The sequence below is a fragment of the Oncorhynchus keta genome, chromosome 17 (assembly GCF_023373465.1).
Source record: "Oncorhynchus keta strain PuntledgeMale-10-30-2019 chromosome 17, Oket_V2, whole genome shotgun sequence".
Lineage (NCBI taxonomy): Eukaryota > Metazoa > Chordata > Actinopteri > Salmoniformes > Salmonidae > Oncorhynchus > Oncorhynchus keta.
Genome location: NC_068437.1, coordinates 12,983,655 through 13,004,687, shown reverse-complemented (window position 1 = coordinate 13,004,687; position 21,033 = coordinate 12,983,655).

Genomic DNA, 21,033 nt, shown 5'->3' with positions numbered 1-21,033 from the left:
GAAAACTGAAGCATATCAACTTTGCCACAGTGACGTTTATGAAATGTTGATCCATGATGAAGAATTTAAGTTGTAGGCTACCACTCTGTTTCATATTTCTAGCATTTTAAATATTAGCCAATATCAGTATCAACAGTCAGTAGGACTAATAACCACACATATTCAACTGCCAATTGACTTGTAGTTCCCTTTATTTGGTATAGCCTATCAAGGGTATTCAACTCTTACCCTACGAGGTCCGGAGCCTGCTGGTTTTCTGTTCTACCTAATAATTAATTGCACACACCTGGTGTCCCAGGTCTAAATCAGTCCCTGAAATGAGGGGAACAATTAAAAAACACAGTGGAATTGGCTTCGGGGTCCAGAGTTGAGTTTGTTGGGCCTACATTATCATTGGTATAGCCTACATCAGGGATGGGAAACTCCAGTCCTAGGGGGCCTGATTGGTGTCAAACTTTTGCCCTAGTCACAGATAACACACCTGACTCCAATAAGCAACTATTCATGATCTTCACTTCAGAATGCAATTAGTTTAATCAGCTGTGTTTACGAGGGATGGGGAAAAAGTGTGACACCACTCGCCTAGGATTGGAGTTGCCCATCCCGGGCCGACATTATTGTTTTGTTTACCTTCGTTTGCTTCCTCTGTAAACACTGCACGGCCGTGTGGTTGCTGCTGAGGATCATTAGTAACAGTTGATAATATAAATTACATGATTTCGTTTGCCATCATTTGCTTCCTCTGTAAACGCCATCACAGCCGTGTGGTTGTTGCTCTGGATCGTTAGTAACAGTTGATAATATAAAAGAAGACATGTGGGTTATTTAAATCATTAAGGAGCAGAGCACAGACCAAGCCATAACAGTTTGAACCTGACACATGGTGCAATACTTTGCTGTGTCATCACACAGTTCCATGGTTAGTGAAGGAAATAGATGAGGGTAAAGTCTACTATTGCACACTATGTTCCCTATTATAATTGTATGTACATTAATCTTCCAACATTACCATGGGTTGAAGAACTGAATGTGGCAATTTTCAGAATCAAACAATTGTTTTATTTATTTTGAGCATAAAGGCTCTCTAAACCTGTTTTTATGATTCATAAATATGTTCCTAAACCTAAATCAAGACATCAAATATATCCGAGATAACGTAGCAGTCGTAGCCGTGTGCTTTGTCTTGTCCCGTCCTGTCGTATGTAAATATCGTCTTCCTCGTTTTTTTCACGTATTTATTTTAATCTCACTTTCCATCTATGGACTGAATATACTTTCCTGCAACCCGCCTCATCCAACGTGGTACGGATCTGCTATTTTTATACTTTTGAACCAGAACCCCCATCAGAAGCTAGCCAGCTAACTAGCTACTAGCTAGAAGTCAGTTAACCACTGCTAGTGGTCTTCACAGTTAACTCGGACACCAGTCAGCCTCAGCTCGGTCAATACCTGACCAGTCTAAACAGAGCGCTATCAACCCAGAGCATATTGGACCTCTTTTTCTTTACCATATTTCCAAATTCCTACCGCAAGCTCTGAACCTTTACACCGGATCATTGCAGCTAGCTAGCTGCAATCCAAGTGGCTACTCCAGGCTAACCTCTCTGTCCCGAAGCACCAGTTAACCTTGAACTAGCCTCGAGCTAGGCCCATCTCCCAGCTAGCTGAAGAGATCCACCAGCTAATTCTTGGGCTATAATACCTCTTTTGCCAATTGGCCTGGACCATTTACTGCTGACACGGAGCCCCGCCAATCCATCACGACTGGTTTGCTGACATAAACATCCGAGGTGGTTACAACAGGCTCTTCCGTTGCGACATTGATGAAGGCCCATCTGCTAGCACCGGCCCGCTAGCTGTCTGAATCACCTTGTCTCCAGCTCGCCTAGCATACTAGCGACTACTGAATGGCGCCCTGACTCACCTATTATTACTCAATGGACCCTATGATCACCCGGCTACACATGCCTCTCCCTAATGTCAATATAATACTGTAGAGCCCCCAGCTCTGCACAATATGCCTTAGATAGCCCTTTTGTCCCACCCCCCACACAGGTGACCTCACCTGGGTTAACTGGTGCCTCTAGAGACTAAACGTCTCTCATCGTCATAGTTTACCTCCATTGTACTCACATCCTACCATACCCTTGTCTGTACATTATGCCTTGAATCTATTCTTCCACGCCCAGAAATCTGCTCCTTTTACTCTCTGTTCCGAACGCACTAGATGACCAGTTCTTATAGCTTTTAGCCATAACCTTGTCCTACTCCTCCTCTGATGATGTAGAGGTTAACCCAGGCCCTACAGCCCCCAGCACCACTCCTATTCCCCAGGAAATCTCCCCAAGTTTGTTTAATTCACTGCTTTAGCACATTCCGCCAACCCTGATGTACTAGCAGTGTCTGAATCCTGGCTTAGGACGGCCACCAAAAATCCTGAAATTTCCATCTCCCAACTACAACATTTTCCAACAAGTTAGAACTGCAAAAGGCGGCGGAGTTGCAATCTACTGCAGAGTTGTGTCATACTATCCAGGTCTGTGCCCAAACAATTCAAGCTTCGACTTTTAAAAATGTACCTTTCCAGAAACAAGTCTCTCACAGTTGTTGCTTTTAATAAACTCCCCTCTGCCCCCTGCTGTACCCTGGACACCATATGTACATTGATTGCCCCCCATCTATCATCAGAGTTCGTATTGTTAGGTGACCTAAACTGGGATATGCTTAACACCCCGGCCGTCCTACAATCTAAGCTACATGCCCTCAATCTCACACAAATAATCAAGGAACCTACCAGGTACAACTCTAAATCCGTAACCATGGGCACACTCAGATATCATCCTGACCAACTTGCCCTCTAAATACACCTCTCCTGTCTTCAACTGGGATCTCAGACTCTGGATCTCTACAAATCAGCTGGGCTAGACAATCTGGACCCTCTCTTTCTAAAATGATCTGCCAAAATTGTTTCAACCCCTATTACTAGCCTGTTCCACCTCTCTTTTGTATCGTCTGAGAGCCCCAAAGATTGGAAAGCTGCCGCGGTCATCTCCCTCTTCAAAGGGGGAGACACTCTAGACCCAAACTGTTATAGACTTGTATCCATCCTGCCCTGCCTTTCTAAAATCTTCGAAAGCCTAGTTAACAAACAGATCACCGACCATTTTGAATCCCACCGTACATTCGCAACTATGCAATCTGGATTCCGAGCTGGTCACGGGTGCACCTCAGCCACGCTCAAGGTCCTAAACGATATCATAACCGCCATAGATAAAAGACAGTACTGTGCAGCCGTCCTCATCGAGCTAGCCAAGGCTTTCGACTCCGTCAATCACCACATTCTTATCGTCAGACTCAATAGCCTTGGTTTCTCAAATGACTGCCTCGACTGGTTCACCAACTACTTCTCAGATATAGTTCAGTGTGTCAAATCGGAGGGCCTGTGGTCCGGACCTCTGGCATTCTCTATGGGGGTGCCACGGGGTTCAATTCTCGGGCCGATTATTTTATCTGTATATATCAATGATGTTGCTCTTGCTGCTGGTGATTCTCTGATCCACTACGCAGACGACACCATTCTCTATACATCTGACCCTTCTTTGGACACTGTTATCAAACCTCCAAATGAGCTTCAATGCCATACAGCACTCCTTCTGTGGCCTCCAACTTCTTTTAAACGCTAGTAAAACTAAATGTATGCTCTTCAAACAATTGCTGCCCGCACCCACCCGCCGGACTAGCATCACTACTCTGGACGGTTCTGACTTAGAATATGTGGACAACTGCAAATACCTGGTTAGACTGTAAACTCTCATTCCAGTCTAACATTAAGCATCTCCAATACAAAATCAAATCTAGAATCAGCTTCCTTTTTCGCAACAATTCCTCCTTCACTCATGCTGCCAAACATAGCCTCGTAAAACTGATTATCCTACCGATCCTTGCCTTTGGCAATGTCATTTACAAAATAACCTGCAACACTTTACTCAGCAAACTGGATGTAGTCCATCAAGGTGCCATCCATTTTGTCACCAAAGCCCAATATACTACCAACCACTGCGAACTGTATGCTCTCATTGGCTGGCCCACGTTTCATATTCGTCGCCAAACCCACTGGATCCAGGTCATCTATATGTATTTGCTAGGTAAAGCCCTGCCTTATCTCAGCTCACTGGTCACCATAGCAACACCCACCCGTAGCATGCACTCCAGCAGGTATATTTAACTGGTCAACCCCAACGCCAACACCACCTTTCCACACCACACCACCTTTCCTTCCAGTTCTCTGTTGCCAATGACTGGGATGAATTGCAAAAATCACGGAAGTTGGAGACATATATCTCTCTCACTAACTTTATGCATCAGCTGTCAGAGCAGCTCACTGTACCTGTACACAGCCAATCTGTAAATAGCACACCCAACTACCTCATCCCATATTGTTATTTATCTTTTTGCACCCCAGTATATCTACTTGCACATCTATCACTCCAGTGTTAATGCTAAATTGTAACTATATCACCTCTATGACCTATTTATTGTCTTACCTCCCTTATCTTCTACATTTGCACACACTGTACATATATTTTTCTATTGTATTACGTTTCTTTATATGCTGTTTTTGTCGTACTGCTTTGCTTTATCTTGGCCAGATCTCAGTTATAAATGAGAACTTAAAAATAAAATAGATAAATTAAAACTATGAAATAACACTCTTGGCCTCTCAGCCAGATTCATGAGGTAGTCACCTGGAATACATTTGAAATAACAGGTGTGCCTTGTTAAAAGTTAATTGGTGGAATTTCTTTCCTTAATGTGTTTGAGCCAATCAGTTGTGTTGTGAGAAGTTAGGGGGCTATAAAGAAGATAGCCCTATTTGGTAAAAGACCAAGTCCATATTATGGCAAGAACAGCTCAAATAAGCAAAGAGAAACGACAGTCTATTATTACTTTAAGACATGAAGGTCAGTACATTTCAAGAACTTTGAAAGTTTCTTCAAGTGCAGTCGTAAAAACCATCAAGCACGATGACGAAAGTGGCTCTCATGGAAAGCAAGACCCAAGTAGTGTTAAAATACTCATACTAACCGCACTAACCTTGATGTGAATTGAGTATATGGTATGCTTATTAGTCATAGTATGGATTTAGTTAGTATGACAAAGGTTCCTGGATGTCGTACTACATTTGCCAAAATATGAAGTATACATGCAGAGGACACTATTTCCATACCTTAGGGCTCATAATGCAATTCTTCAGGAAATGGGAGTGGCTTCACGTCGTGCAATTAACGTGCATTGTGCAATTAACATTCGGGTGTTTATGTAAATTCGCTCTCGCTATCTACTCCAATTTCAGAGCGCAAAATAATGAATTTACGAGCGCTCAACACCGTTGAATATGTCCGGTGTCAGTAGTCAGCAAAAAAAGCGTTATTAAATTGGTCCCAGGAACAGTTACAGTCACCAACGCACTGGATAACATGAAAACTGCCTCGCTAGGGCGAGTAAAAGGGTCAGAGTGGTCTCATTTGTGTCTAGAAGTAGCTAGCAAGCTAGCAAACGTTAGCTTGGGGGCTTGACTGCTGTTGTAAGGTCAGAACACTCAAATAAACCCTGCTCCAAGAGCGAAATGCTCTGAATTTACAAACGGACACTGTGACAACGCTCGGAATACACAAGGGCACTCTGGCACTCCACATTGAATTTAAGAACACACCTGAAGTTGTAAAATGTTTAACTAGCCAAGAGGTTGTATATCAACAGCATCAACTTCCAGTAGACAGGCGAAGAGCTAGTACGCTCAACTGAAAGCATACTATTGAAGAATCTAAAATCCAAAATATATTTAGATTTGTTTAACCCTTTTTTGGTTGCTACATGATTCCGTATGTGTTATTTCATAGTTTTGATGTCTTCACTATTATTCTGCTATGTAGAAATGAGTAGATGTGTCCCAACTTTTGACTGGTACTGTATTTAGATGGCTGTCAAAAAATCAAACTAAAAGCTACACTATTTTTAAAGAGATGGCTTAAGATAAATGTACTGAAAACCCCTATTGAATGAAGAAAATCTGTTGGCCAGCAAATGGGAGGGTTTTCAGCAGTTGAATGAAATGTATTTACAGTGTGCAAGGTAGCCACACCTGCAGAGCTTGTTACGTGACTGAACAAGGTAAGTCTGAATACCAATGTCATGGTTTTCTTCCTGGGAAGGAGAGGCGGACCAAAACGCAGCATGGTTATAGTTCATGGGTCTTTAATAAGAAAACTCAAACATGAACAAACTACAAAACAATAAACGTGAAAACCAAAACAGCCCTATATGGTGCAGTAAACATAAAGACAGGAAACAATCACCCACAAAATACCCAAAGAATATGGCTGCCTAAATATGGTTCCCAATCAGAGACAACAATAAACACCTGCCTCTGATTGAGACCAATCTAGGCAACCATAGACTTACCTAGACACCTAAACTGAACACAACCCCATAAATCTACAAAACCCCCTAGACAAGGTAAAAACATAAATCACCCATATCACACCCTGGCCTGACCAAAATAATAAAGAAAACAATGATAACTATGGCCAGGGCGTGACAACCAAATTTTAAGAAGTGCATAGGAAAGTCACATATTTCCTGAATCTGAATCGGCCCATAAGTGATTTGAAAGTCAATTAATGAAAAAAATATATACAAACATTTTAATATTTTGTGAACAACTGTTTATTTGGTTGTTCATCTATACACTGTAAAACCAAGTGTTTAGGATCTGAACACATAACTAAACAATTTCCGAGGCATCTCGAATTTCAATGAAAATGTGTCGGTGTTAAGATTGTAAACACCAGAACATGTTTATTTGCTTTAAATCTTTTTAAACACACAAACACCTTTTATTAAGCACCAGGCATTTAGGTTCTCAAACACTATGAGTGTTTTTTTTACATTCTAGCGTGTAAAGCCATATTTAAATATTTCCCATATTTAAACATTTTCCTTTAAGACCATCTAAGGATACACTTCAATATGCTTCTAGTTATTGCCTAGTTCCTCTCAAATTTATAGTCTGAACATTCTATCTCAAGGACACTCGGGCTGCCGAGTGGCACAGTGGTCTAAGGCATTGCATCTCAGTGCTAGAGGTGTCACTACAGACACCCTGGTTTTGAATTCAGACTGTTACACAACTTGCCTTGATTGGGAGTCCCATAGGGCGCCGCACAATGGGTCTATTGTCGTCCGGGTTTGGCCATCATTGTAAATATGAATTTGTTCTTAACTGTCTAGTTAAATAAAGGTTAAATGAAACATTTTAGTTACAATACACTAGGTTGTGTAGTAATTCCTATCGTAATCCAGCCAAATGGAGGATATCCAACAATTAGAATGTTTTATCATCCATAACCTCCATAACCTCCACTTCATAAACAAGACTACCTAAAACTATCTCAGTAACAGGTGCAATAAATCCAACCCCATACAGATTGGATTGGTTTATAATTGTTTTATTTATTATCTTTGTACAGTATAAGATAAATGAATCAATCAATGGGCATGAGTAAACATAGATATTTAAACACATTTAAATATTCTAAAACTCAACCAGTAACAAAGCATGCTGGAAAATATAGTGTGCCTCACCCACATATTTTTAAACTAAATGCACTCGAAACAGAAAGATGGGAAAGTAAACACTATCGTTTAAAATCTATTGTTTAAAACCCTTAGGATATATGGTTGGCAACTGACTGGAATAAGCTGACTATCTTGTTGAATCGTGCATTCAAACGGTTGTGTTTAAGATGAGAACACTTATTGACGAACCTAAATGCCGTTTCATGTTTTTACAGTGTACCCACTATACTCACATTGCAGGGAATAGAACTATTGATGTAAGGGGATGTAGCTTAGCATGCTAATATAACCAGATACTGCTGAAAGTAACCAAACAACTTGAATATGTACAACTATCTGGGTTCATCAACAACAGCCTAAGTAAAAGCGTCACATGCATTTCTAGATTTTGTGAACTATCCCTTTAACTCCTCTCTCAGAGTTGTGCTTATCCTTTCTCACCATTGCTGAATAAACCACAGTGTTCAATCAACTAGCCTCCCTTTTCTTAGAATTAGCCAGTCTGTAATGACAGTATTGGAAGACTGCTGGAAATATGAACAATATCAAAAGAGGGGTTTTGGTCCAGATATTAGGAAAAAGGTTGAATATGGACTCTGCGACCTTGATAAGGGCCATCTATGGCAATAGGAAATGTGCAACCGTGGTTTTATGCAAGACCACATGTTGATCTTAGCCTGATCGAAGAAAATAAACAGTGGTGTGAAGAAGATAATGTAGGAACAAAAGTGGATCAATATACACTATATCTACAAAAGTGTGTGGACACCCCTTAAAATAAGTGGATTTGGCTATTTCAGCCACACCCGTTGCTGACAGGTGTATGCAATCTCCTTAAACAAACATTGGCAGTAGAATGGCCTTACTAAAGAGCTCAGTGACTTTCAAAAAGTGTCAACGTCATAGAATGCAACTGGAGCAGGGAAAACGCGTTCTCTGGAGTGAAGAATCACACTTTACCATCTGGCAGTCTGACAGAAGAATCTGGGTTTTGGCGGTTAGCAGGAGAACGCTATCTGCTCCAATGCATAGTGCCAACTGTAACATTTGGTGGAGGAGAAATAAAGGTTTTGGGCTGTTTTTCATAATTCAGGCTAGATCCCTTAGTTCCAGTAAAGGGAAATCTTAACAATACAGCATACAATGACATTCGAGACGATTCTGTGCTTCCAACTTTGTGGCAACAGTATGGGGAAGGCCCTTTCCAGTTTCAGCATGACAATGCCCCTGTGCATGAAGTGAGGTTCATACAGAAATGGTTTGTCGCAATCAGTATGGAAGAACTTGACTTGCCTGCACAGAGTCCTGACCTCAACCCCATCGAACATCTTTGGGATGAATTGGAACAACGACTACAAGCCAGGCCTAATCGCCCAACATCAGTGCCTTAGCTCACGTATGCTCTTGTGGCTGAATGGAAGCAAGTACCCGCAGCAATGTTCCATCATCTAGTGGAAAGCCTTCCCAGAAGAGTGGAGGCTGTTATAGCAGCAAAGGGGGGATCAACTCCATTTTAATGCCCATGATTTTGGAATGAGATGTTCGACAATCAGGTGTCCACATACTTTCGGTCATGTAATGTAAGTGAATTTGTAGCAATACTTTTGGTCCCCTGAAATGGGAGGACTATGTGCAAAAACGTGCTGTAATTTCTAGAAGGCTCACTCGATATGGATGAAAACACCCTCAAATTAAAGCTGACAGTCTGCACTTTAACTGCATTGTCATTGTTTAATTTCAAATCTTTAGTGCAGAGCCAAAACAACAACAAAAATTGTCACTGTCCCAATACTCTTGAAAAATTGTGCCTTGACTTTCATTATTTTCAGTGAATTGAGATTAATGTTGGATGCATGCAGGTAAATAAAACCTTCCTGCCGCTAGGTTTTCCATCCCTAAATACTCTGCTTATCAAACATAGGCAGCCAGCTGTAGGATTACTCTGCTGCATTGCAATTTCAGGTTAGAGGGCTGGTGATATTTTCCCTTGGCCTGAATTAGATGTAATTACATGAGTGTGTGTATGAGACATGTTGATGCTCTCTCGAAGGTGATGTGTGAGCTCTGCAGTCCGAATAATTCAAATGCTAGATCCCTCCTCTGTCAAAGGCTTGTCGTATGCTTCCTGAATGCAATATGCACCCATGTCCTACCACAGACATAAATGTGATATATATCCACATCTGTGTTTTTCCTAAACACACAGTCTCCCTCCCTCTGCTTCCCACCCATATATCCCTGTCTCACCTTCTCTCTCACCTCACGTTTATATTAAGCTCTCTTGTTGTCCTTTTCTCAGAACTGTGTCTTTAGTTGCATTAATTGGAGACCTATCTAATTTCTTATTTTCACATTCAAATTCCATACCCTGTGAGGGAGAACCTGCATGGACAAAAGTGCATTTCCAGGCCTCTGTGGTTGAATCACTTCTGGTTGAACAATTTGATCACTTCTGGTTGAACAATATGTTAAGCGTTGAATTTATCATTTGTTCCTAATCCTCATACCACTCCAGTGTGTCCCAAAACGTGCCTTCCCCACATTCTAACCACCTTACCACATAACCAACTCATTTTGTCTGGGTAGAACCTTATAGCCTGATTCTGCGTTATTTCCCCTTCCAGCTGAAAACGTTCTTAAAATTTATTTTGGTGCTTAAATGTATGTAATTCTTTGGTCAATTGAACTAAATGGAATCGTATGCAGTTTCTTGGTATTCGCTGGATATGTCAAAGCAGCCACAAAAGAGAGTTTATCGTAGTGAGAACTTGTTTGGTTTCCACTTTGTCCCAATGACCCTGGACTCTTGGTAGGCTGTAATGTTGTGTTTTGCTCCCCAATCGATTCTTGCAATCTCAATGTGCAGCTGTGGAAATGCAAAGCAATTTGTTAATTGATCGGGAGGTATTTGCATATACAGTACAGGAAAAATGTCACGTTGCGCTGACCTAAAGGGTCTGGCGGAGAAGAGGGCTGATGAGGGTAATTTATCATGAGGCGGTCTTTAACGCTGGGCTGTCGGTCCAGTCAGGCTATTGTTAGCGTTGCCTGTCACCTGTCATAACGCTAGCGATTCATGAGGGGAGATTCGGCATACTCCTCCTTTCATCCCGTCTGTGTTTATCCCCATGTCTCTCATTCTATTTCCAGCCTCTGTTTCAGACTCGAGTCTTCTCTCCTTCCCCTTTGCCCATTCCTTCTCCATGTCTTTTTCCACGGTTCCCAACCTTCACTATTCGATCATCTCTCTCTCTCTACGTCTTTGTTTCCCACTCTATTTCCAGGCTTCCAGTGAAGTGACTTCCACTGATGTGAAAAGGTCACATTCAGGTGTCTCTGGCAGGTCACCACCGATGTAAATCAATCAGTTTCGGTAACAGCAATCCAGAATAACTGTCAGTCAACAAAGCCCCAGCTTCCTCTTTGCTCCAGTAATCCTGTTACTACACTGCTTGGCTTTTCCACTTCCCAGCCCACAGGGCTGGACTCTGACGTAGGACACCGCTAATGTGGCATGCAGAAGGTCACTCACTATACTGACTGAAGTGTGGACACGTGAGACATGACTTTTATTGGGTCTATAGGGCAGCGGCTGATAGAGAAAATGCTTCAGAGGTCAGTGGTGATTGTGACGTGTTGGTGAATTACAAGGCATGAGAGTCAATATGAGGCTCTATGGTGGACATTTTGGTGATATCCTTCAGATGCTTTCTTCTCAGCTTGCCTCATACCCTAATCCCAACATCACGAGCTAGAATAGCCAATACTACTCTTGACCAGTGATAAGAGTGAGACGCACATTAAACATTGTGACATTCCAATCTCATCACGGACAATCTTAGGTAATTAGCAACTTTTCAACTCCTTACAAACGTTTTGCTACTTTGCAACTACTTAGCAACCCTCGGGATTTGTGGTATACTGTATGTTCTGTTTACCACGGCTAAGGGCTGTATCCAGGCACTCCGCACTGTGTCGTGCATAAGAACAGCCTTTAGCAGTGGTTTATTGGCCATATACTCCAGCCGTATTGCTTAACTATACCTGAACTATCAGTTCAGGTCTCTTGTCAATGGCTTCGATGCATGCTAACGCATCTACTTAAATCACTCAACAGTGACATGATACACTCTATGGGTGTCTGAACGATGTTTATCCATCTTATTCTACACAAATCGACTCCTCTGAGGACCCTCTACCGCCGGTCAATACTGACAGATTTGTCAAACTGACATCATAGACAGCTCACGCCAAGGAGATGCATTAAATGTGAATGTCATGAAGAAAGGTGGATCGAACCCTTCTATTCCTGGAGGTCTCGTCATCCAAGGTCAAGGATGATTCAATTCATGGAGCCGCAGTGTTCCCGCATTGTCCTCTGGGTTGCCAGCACCTGACTGATAATCATAATCCAGATTATGTGTTCCCTGTCAGGAACATAAAATAAAAACATTTCACCCTTGATTCCTGAATAACAAATGAAATGTGTCACTCAGGACCATAGACAAGCGAACGGAAACGAAAGCAAATAGATATGTACATACTGCATACCCATGTACTGTGCAGATATATAATAGCGGATTATATTCAAAGGATAAGCCATAGCCAGCGAATTATTTTGATGAATGACTGCTTTGCGCTGCATTTTTATTACTGTACCCATGAGCAGGGTTCAAATGTGTTGCCTTTGAATAAGGTGAATTTAGTTTCTTCCGCAGAAGTACAGAGTTTCTCAAATGGGGTTGTTGTAAAATGGACGTTGCCTCTTGTGTCCAGAGAGTTCCTCTGTCAAGTGATAAACTAGCAGCATTGATGGACTTCCTCCCTGTGAGGTCTGACTTCCTGTGATGATGCCTGTTGTTTTGGACAGCCAGAGATAGGGCTGGTCTGACTTGTGTTGCCCGGACCTGGTTTTCACATTGCTCTGTCTCTCCTCAAGGAATTCCAACCCTATAAAAGAAGCTGGTGGTAATAGCTTCAAATGTCTACCATTATCATTGTACAAAGTAACAGGGGAAACTGAAACTCCTTTGCTCTATTCATGGTTCAGACACCTATATGACAATGGAAATAGGCAAAAGTGACAGGTAATAAATGGTCATTAAAGAGCCCTGGTTGATGATTGATACCCGACTCTCAGTACAACTTTAACATTGTTTAACATTGTGACTGTCACCTGGCTGGTCTGGCTGTAATAATGCAGCCTCCGGGACGCATGTCTAGGGGATAGGTGGTCAAATCCGGTATCTGTTCAATAAAGTCAGACAAATTCCCTTGAGTTATCACAAAGTCCATTTTTTGTAGATGTTGTATTGGCTTAGAGCACATCTTTAGTTTACATGTATATGTCATAATTGCATTACTATTTGCGGGCACAGATTCCAACCCAATACTTTCTTTGAATTGTATTATTCAAATTGCATTGAGTAGTGTAAATAAAGGTTACAAACGAATTGTGCTATGTAGCTTATTTTGAAGTTCAATCATTTATTGAATCCATGTTATGTTGTAATGTTACATATAATGCTATGTAGGCTACATCTGCTACATCAACATAGTGGATCATCTAAATGAATATTGTTTCTGCTTTGTTTGGATCCGATTTTCTATTTGTGCCTTTCTCACTCTCCTGATGTGACAGAAGATCTTACTTTCTCAATCTTACATAAAATGTGACTTGTTAAAGGAAACTATGCGTATGTCGCGCATCACTACTTCACAGGAGAGAAATTTGAACATAAACATGTGAACTTTCATGTGTCTTAATAACAAACTTGTATGCCATCTGCAAATGTGAATAAAATGGTTAAATATGAGCCTTGTTGGTTTAGCCACGGGAAAAGACAAGAATGTTCCTGCTAGTCATGATTGACTGAGATAAGGGATGGGATGCACATCCTGAGAGATGAGTTTGGATTGATCTGCCATGTAGCACGCTTCTGTCTATAACATGCTCTGCTCAGCATGTGTAGGTAATCCATTCTAACACAGCTTTTCTGAACGATATCACAAAGAACTGCAATAGTGTCTCTCCACTTTCTGGAAGACCGTGTATTGATCTCAGTGGAATGCCAAGTGGAAGCAGATCGCGAAGGAGATAGAGAAAATTCTGGAAGTTGAATAGAAAACACACAGAAGACTGTTGTATAAAACACCAGTCTCCGGATTACATCATCAAACCAAGGGCGACCATGGCATCTGTGACAGAGAGGGAGAAGTGTTCATCCATACACACGGCTAAGAGCTACAGATGTTTCCAATTTTGCCAGAAAGTTAAAGCATACTGTTAGCTAGATAATGTTACGTGTATGATCTGTGCAGTACTATTATTTGTATCTCAGAGCCATTTGCATTGCTATGTATAGCCTAATGTTAGCTAGCTAACATTGAACCCAGTTGGTTAGCTACCTGTAGTTTCATGCAGGGTAGTAACATTATGAGTTGGGACTATGGTTAACTGCATGTCTAAACAACAGACTCCACTATTCAAGTAACCATTTCACTGTCCCATTTACACATTCTGTATCCTGTGCATGTGAAAAATAAACATAGTTTTTATTTGATATAGTGTGTATTTATCAGAGATGGTAATGTGAACAACATGACCTGCACCTGCTTTTATTTTCATACTGTAATAATTCATACAAATTAGCTAAAGTTGTCAAGTTTACATTTTCAGCTATTTTGTTATGGTCATTATTTGAACTGGCTAGCCAGCAAGATAGAAACAAACCAAAACATTGTTTAGAAAGATGCTCTTAGTTGCCTGATTTGCTAAATTGACATACACTAAATTAATTTTTGTATTTTTGTATTTTAGTTTATTGGTGATGTCATGCAGCCTGTAGTTTTTGGGTTTATATTTTTTCATAATGACAAGTTTGATGTCAGACGACAATAGAAGGTTCATGATGTCTTGAAATCTTTGGTTGATTACCACATGGCCTCACACGTGAATCCGTAAAGAGATGGGTGGGGCAAAGGCTTAAGTGGTTGTGAACAAATCCATTGTTGATCACTGCTAGACAACCATTTTCAGGTTTTGCCATAGATTTTCAAGCAGATTTAAGTCAAAACTTTAATGGCCACTCACTGTCTTCTTGGTAAGCAACTCTAGATTTGGCCTCATGTTTTATGTTATTGTTCTGCTGAAAGATTAATTTATCTCCTAGTGTCTGGTGGAGAGCAGACTGAACCAGTTTTTCTTCTAGGATTTTGACTGTGCTTAGCTCCATTCCATTTATTTTTGTCCTGAACAACTCCACAGTTGTTAACGATTACAAGCATACCCATAACTTGATGCAGATACCACTATGCTTGAAAATATGGAGAGTGGTACTCAGTAATGTGTTGCATTGGATTAGCCCCAAACATAACACCTTGTATTCAGGACAAAAAGTGAATTGCTTTTCCACATTTGTTTTGCAGCATCAAATTAGATGCCTTCTTGCAAAAAGGTTGCATTTTCTGGAATATGTTTTATTCTGTACAGGCTTCTTTCTTTTCACTCTGTCAGTTAGGTTAATATTGTGGAGTAATTACAATGTTGTTGATCCATCCTTAGTTGTATCCTATCACAGCAATTAGTAACTGGTTTTAAAGTCGCCATTGGCCTCATGGTGAAATCCCTGAGGAAATCTCTTCCTCTCTGGCAACTAAGTTAGGAAGGACGCCTGCATCTTTGTAGTGACTGGGTGTATTGATACACCATCCAAGTGTAATTAATAACTTCACCATACTCAAACATATAGTACCAGTCAAAGGTTTGGTCAAAACTACTCATTCAAGGGTTTTTCTTTATTTTCTACATTGTAGAATAATAGTGAAGACATCAAAACTATGAAATAACACATATGGAATCATGTAGTAAGCAAAATAGTGTTAAACAAATCCAAATATATTTGATATATATATATAAATATATTGCTTTTTAATTAACAGGTGTTTTGTGAATTTCTTTCCTTCTTAATGCATTTGAGCCAAAAAGGTAGGGGTGGTATACAGAAGATAGTCTCTATTTGGTAAAAAACCAAGTCCATATTATGGCAAGAACACCTCAAATATGCAAAGAGAAACGACAGTCCATCATTACTTAAAGACATAAAGGTCAGTCAGTCCAGAAAAATATGAAAAACTTTGAGAGTTTATTCAAGTGCAGTCGCAAAAACCATCAAGCGCTATGAAGAAACTGGCTCTCATGAGGATCGCCACAGGAAAGGAAGACCCAGAGTTACCTCTGCAGCATAGAATACGTTCATTAGAGTTACGCGCCTCAGAAATTACAGCCCAAACTAATGCTTCACAGAGTTCAAGTAACAGACACATCTCAACTTCAACTGTTCAGAAGAGACTACGTGAATCAGGCCTTCATGGTCGAATTGCTGCAAAGAATACACTACTAAATGACACCAATAAGAAGAAGAGACTTCCTTGGGCCAAGAAACACGAGCAAAGGACATTAGACCAATGGAAATCTGTCCTTTGGTCTGATGAGTCCAAATTGGAGATTTATGGTTCCATTCACTGTGTCTTTGTGAGACGTAGAGTAGATCATCGGATGATCTCCGCATGTGTGGTTCCCACAGTGAAGCATGGAGAAGGAGGTGTAATGGTGTGGGTGTGCTTTGCTGGTGACGCTGTCAGTGATTTATTTTGAATTCACAGCATACTTAACCAGCATGGCTACCACAGCATTCTGCAGCGATTCTCCATCCCATCTTGTTTACGCTTAGTGGGACTATCATGTGTCTTTCAACAGGACCATGACACAAGACACATCCAGGCTGTATAAGGGGTATTTGACCAAGAAGAAGAATGATGTAGTGCTGCATGACCTGGCCTCCACAATCACCCAACCTCAACCGAATTGACAGCAGAATGAAGGAAAAGCAGACAACAAGTGCTCAGCATATGTAGCAACTCTTGCATGACTGTTGCAAAATTATTCCAGGTGAAGCTGGTTGAGAGAATGCCAAGAGTGTGCAAAGCTGTCATCAAGGCAAAGGGTCGCTACTTTGAAGAATCTCAAATGTAAACTATATGTTTACACTTTTTTTCTTACTACATGAAAGCAAATGTGTTATTTCATAATTTCTTCACTATTATTCTACAATGTAGAAAATAGTTTAAAATTAAGAAAACCCGTGAATCAGTGGGTTTGTCCAAACTTTTGACTGGTACTGTATATCCCATGTCTGTTTTTTTATTCTTACCCATCCACCAATAGGTGCCTTTCTTTGCGAGACATTAGAAAACCTCCCTGATCTGTGTGGTAGAATATGTGTTGGAAATGCACTGCTCGACTGAAGGACCTTATAGATCATTGTATGTGTAGGGTACAGCAATGAGGTAGTCATTCAAAGAATTATGTTAAAAATTATTATGGCACACATGCAATTTATTATGTGACTTGTTAAGCAATTTCTGTTCCTGAACTTATTTAGGCTTGACATTACTTATTGACTGAAGACATCTTTTCATTCCTTATTAACATGTAAACATTTTGAAAAACATAATTCCACTTTGACGTCATGGGGTACTGTGTGCAGGCCAGTGACTAAATATCTCAATTTAATCAATTTTAAATTTTGGACGTAACACAACAAAATGTGGAAAAGTCAAGGGATGTGAATACTTTATAAAGGCACTGTACAGGCGTGGCCAGAAGTTTTGAGAATGACACAAATATTAATTTTCACAAAGTCTGCTGCATCAGTGTCTTTAGATATTTTTGTCAGATGTTACTATGGGATACTGAAGTATACTTACAAGCATTTCATAAGCGTCAAAGGATTTGATTGACAATTACATGAAGTTGATGCAAAGAGTCAATATTTGCAGTGTAGAACCTTCTTTTTCAAGACCTCTGGAATCAGCCCCGGCATGCTGTCAATTAACTTCTGGGCCACATCCTGACTGATGGCAGCCCATTCTTGCAAATTCAAGCCTTGGAGTTTGTCAGAATTTGTGGGTTTTGTTTGTCCACCCAACTCTTGAGGATTGACCACAAGTTCTCAATGGGATTAAGGTCTGGGGATTTTCCTGATCATGGACCCAAAATATCAATGTTTTTTTCCACAAGACACTTTGTTATCACTTTTGCCTTATGGCAAGGTGCTTCATCACCAAATTGTTCCTGGATGGTTGGGAAAAGTTGCTCGGAGGATGTGTTGGTACCATTATTTTTTCATGGCCGTGTTCTTAGGCAAAATTGTGAGTGAGCCCACTCCCTTGTCTGAGAATCAACCCCACACATGATTGGTCTCAGGATGCTTTACTGTTGGCATGACACAGGACTGTTGGCATGACACATTGCAAAAATCAGAAACTTTCTGTCCAAAAATGATGCAGAAAAATTAATCCATGCTTTTGTCACTTCTAGGTTAGACTACTGCAATGCTCTTTTTTCCGGCTACCCGGATAAAGCACTAAATAAACTTCAGTTAGTGCTAAATACGGCTGCTAGAATCCTGACTAGAACCAAAAAATTTGATCATATTACTCCAGTGCTAGCCTCTCTACACTGGCTTCCTGTCAAAGCAAGGGCTGATTTCAAGGTTTTACTGCTAACCTACAAAGCATTACATGGGCTTGCTCCTACCTACCTCTCTGATTTGGTCCTGCCGTACATACCTACACGTACGCTACGGTCACAAGACGCAGGCCTCCTAATTGTCCCTAGAATTTCTAAGCAAACAGCTGGAGGCAGGGCTTTCTCCTATAGAGCTCCATTTTTATGGAACGGTCTGCCTACCCATGTCAGAGACGCAAACTCGGTCTCAACCTTTAAGTCTTTACTGAAGACTCATCTCTTCAGTGGGTCATATGATTGAGTGTAGTCTGGCCCAGGAGTGGGAAGGTGAACGGAAAGGCTCTGGAGCAACGAACCGCCCTTGCTGTCTCTGCCTGGCCGGTTCCCCTCTTTCCACTGGGATTCTCTGCCTCTAACCCTGTTACGGGGGCTGAGTCACTGGCTTGCTGGGGCTCTCTCGTGCCGTCCCTGGGGGTGCGTCACCTGGGTGGGTTGATTCACTGTTGTGGTCGGCCTGTCTGGGTTGCCCCCCTTGGGTTGTACCGTGGCGGAGATCTTTGTGGGCTATACTCGGCCTTGTCTCAGGATGGTAAGTTGGTGGTTGAAGATATCCCTCTAGTGGTGTGGGGGCTGTGCTTTGGCAAAGTGGGTGGGGTTATATCCTTCCTGTTTGGCCCTGTCCGGGGTGTCCTCGGATGGGGCCACAGTGTCTCCTGACCCCTCCTGTCTCAGCCTCCAGTATTTATGCTGCAGTAGTTTATGTGTCGGGGGGCTAGGGTCAGTTTGTTATATCTGGAGTACTTCTCCTGTCCTATTCGGTGTCCTGTGTGAATCTAAGTGTGCGTTCTCTAATTCTCTCCTTCTCTCTTTCTTTCTCTCTCTCGGAGGACCTGAGCCCTAGGACCATGCCCCAGGACTACCTGACATGATGACTCCTTGCTGTCCCCAGTCCACCTGGCCATGCTGCTGCTCCAGTTTCAACTGGCCTGGGCCCTAGGACCATGTCTCAGGACTACCTGACATGAGGGCTCCTTGCTGTCCCCAGTCCACCTGGCCATGCTCCTGCTCCAGTTTCAACTGTTCTGCCTTACTATTATTCAACCATGCTGGTCATTTATGAACATTTGAACATCTTGGCCACGTTCTGTTATAATCTCCACCCGGCACAGCCAGAAGAGGACTGGCCACCCCACATATGCTCTCTCTAATTCTCTCTTTCTTTTCTCTCTCGGAGGACCTGAGCCCTAGGACCGTGCCCCAGGACTACCTGACATGATGGCTCCTTGCTGTCCCCAGTCCACCTGACTGTGCTGCTGCTCCAGTTTCAACTGTTCTGCCTTATTATTATTCGACCATGCTGGTCATTTATGAACATTTGAACATCTTGGTCATGTTCTGTTATAATCTCTACCCGGCACAGCCAGAAGAGGACTGGCCACCCCACATAGCCCGGTTCCTCTCTAGGTTTCTTCCTAGGTTTTGGCCTTTCTAGGGAGTTTTTCCTAGCCACCGTGCTTTTACACCTGCATTGTTTGCTGTTTGGGGTTTTAGGCTGGGTTTCTGTACAGCACTTTGAGATATCAGCTGATGTACGAAGGGCTATATAAATAAATTTGATTTGATTTTGATTTGATTTGATGGAAGAGCTCACCTGTCTTCTCCGGACAAGCCGTTTTCCGGATGCCCCAAACAATCGGAAAGGGATTCATCACAGAAAATTACTTTACCCCAGTCCTCAGCAGTCCAATCCCTGTACCTTTTGCAGAATATCAGTCTGTCCCTGATGTTTTTCCTGGAGAGAGTGGCTTCTTTGCTGCCCTTCTTGACACCAGGCCATCCTCCAAAAGTGTTTGCCTCACTGTGCGTGTAGATGCACTCACGCCTGCCTGCTGCCATTCCTGAGCAAGCTCTGTACTGGTGGTGCCCCGATCCCACAGCTGAATCAACTTTAAAAGACGGTAGAGGAAGAACAATGATTCCAAGCACCACCATCCTTTTGAAGCGTCCAGTCTGTTATTTAAACTCAATCAGCATGACAGAGTGATCTCCAGCCTTGTCCTCATCAACGAGAGAATCACTGACATGGTGTCAGCTGGTCCTTTTGTGGCAGGGCTGAAATGCAGTGGAAATGTTTTTGGGGGGGATTCAGTTCATTTGTGTGGCAAATAGGGACTTTGCAATTAATTGCAATTCATCTGATCACTCCTCATAACATTCTGGAGTATATGCAAATTGCCATCATACAAACTGAGGCAGCAGACTTTGTGAAAATTAATATTTGTGTCATTCTCAAAACTTTGTAGATGATTCATACAGTATACTGTATGTGAATCTGTGTAAATAAGTGGCTGTGTATGGGAGTCTCCTGTTTGCGCATGTCTTTACCATAGGTGATATAATAAAGTGATAGGAAGGGTGAGGTCAGGTGTACTATATGAGGAAAGGATGAGGTTTCTGTGTCCCTGAATGACTGTGACTTTTGGTAAAGTTGGAGTCGAAATGTGTGGCTCCCCCCGGGATTGAGGTGGACAGGTGTTACAATGGACAAGGTCTCCATGGACATGATGATAGCAGTGGGGATGACTTCGCCAGTCCACAGAGGAATGCTGCCTGCAGATGATTTATGACTGGGTCAGAGCTACTGCCTGAAGGGCAGGTTAGGATTCAACACACAGTCCCAAAGATGCCCCTGGCATTAGCAGTAGGACAGGACAATACCTCGCTGGCTCTTTTAGCAGAGTATACCCAACTCCCCCATGACAGATTGAGAGCCAAGTCTTGCTCAATTCTCCTGAATTCCCCTTTCTCTCCATGCATGAAATTACTTTTTCAAATCGTGCTGTTTCACACATATAATCCCTGAG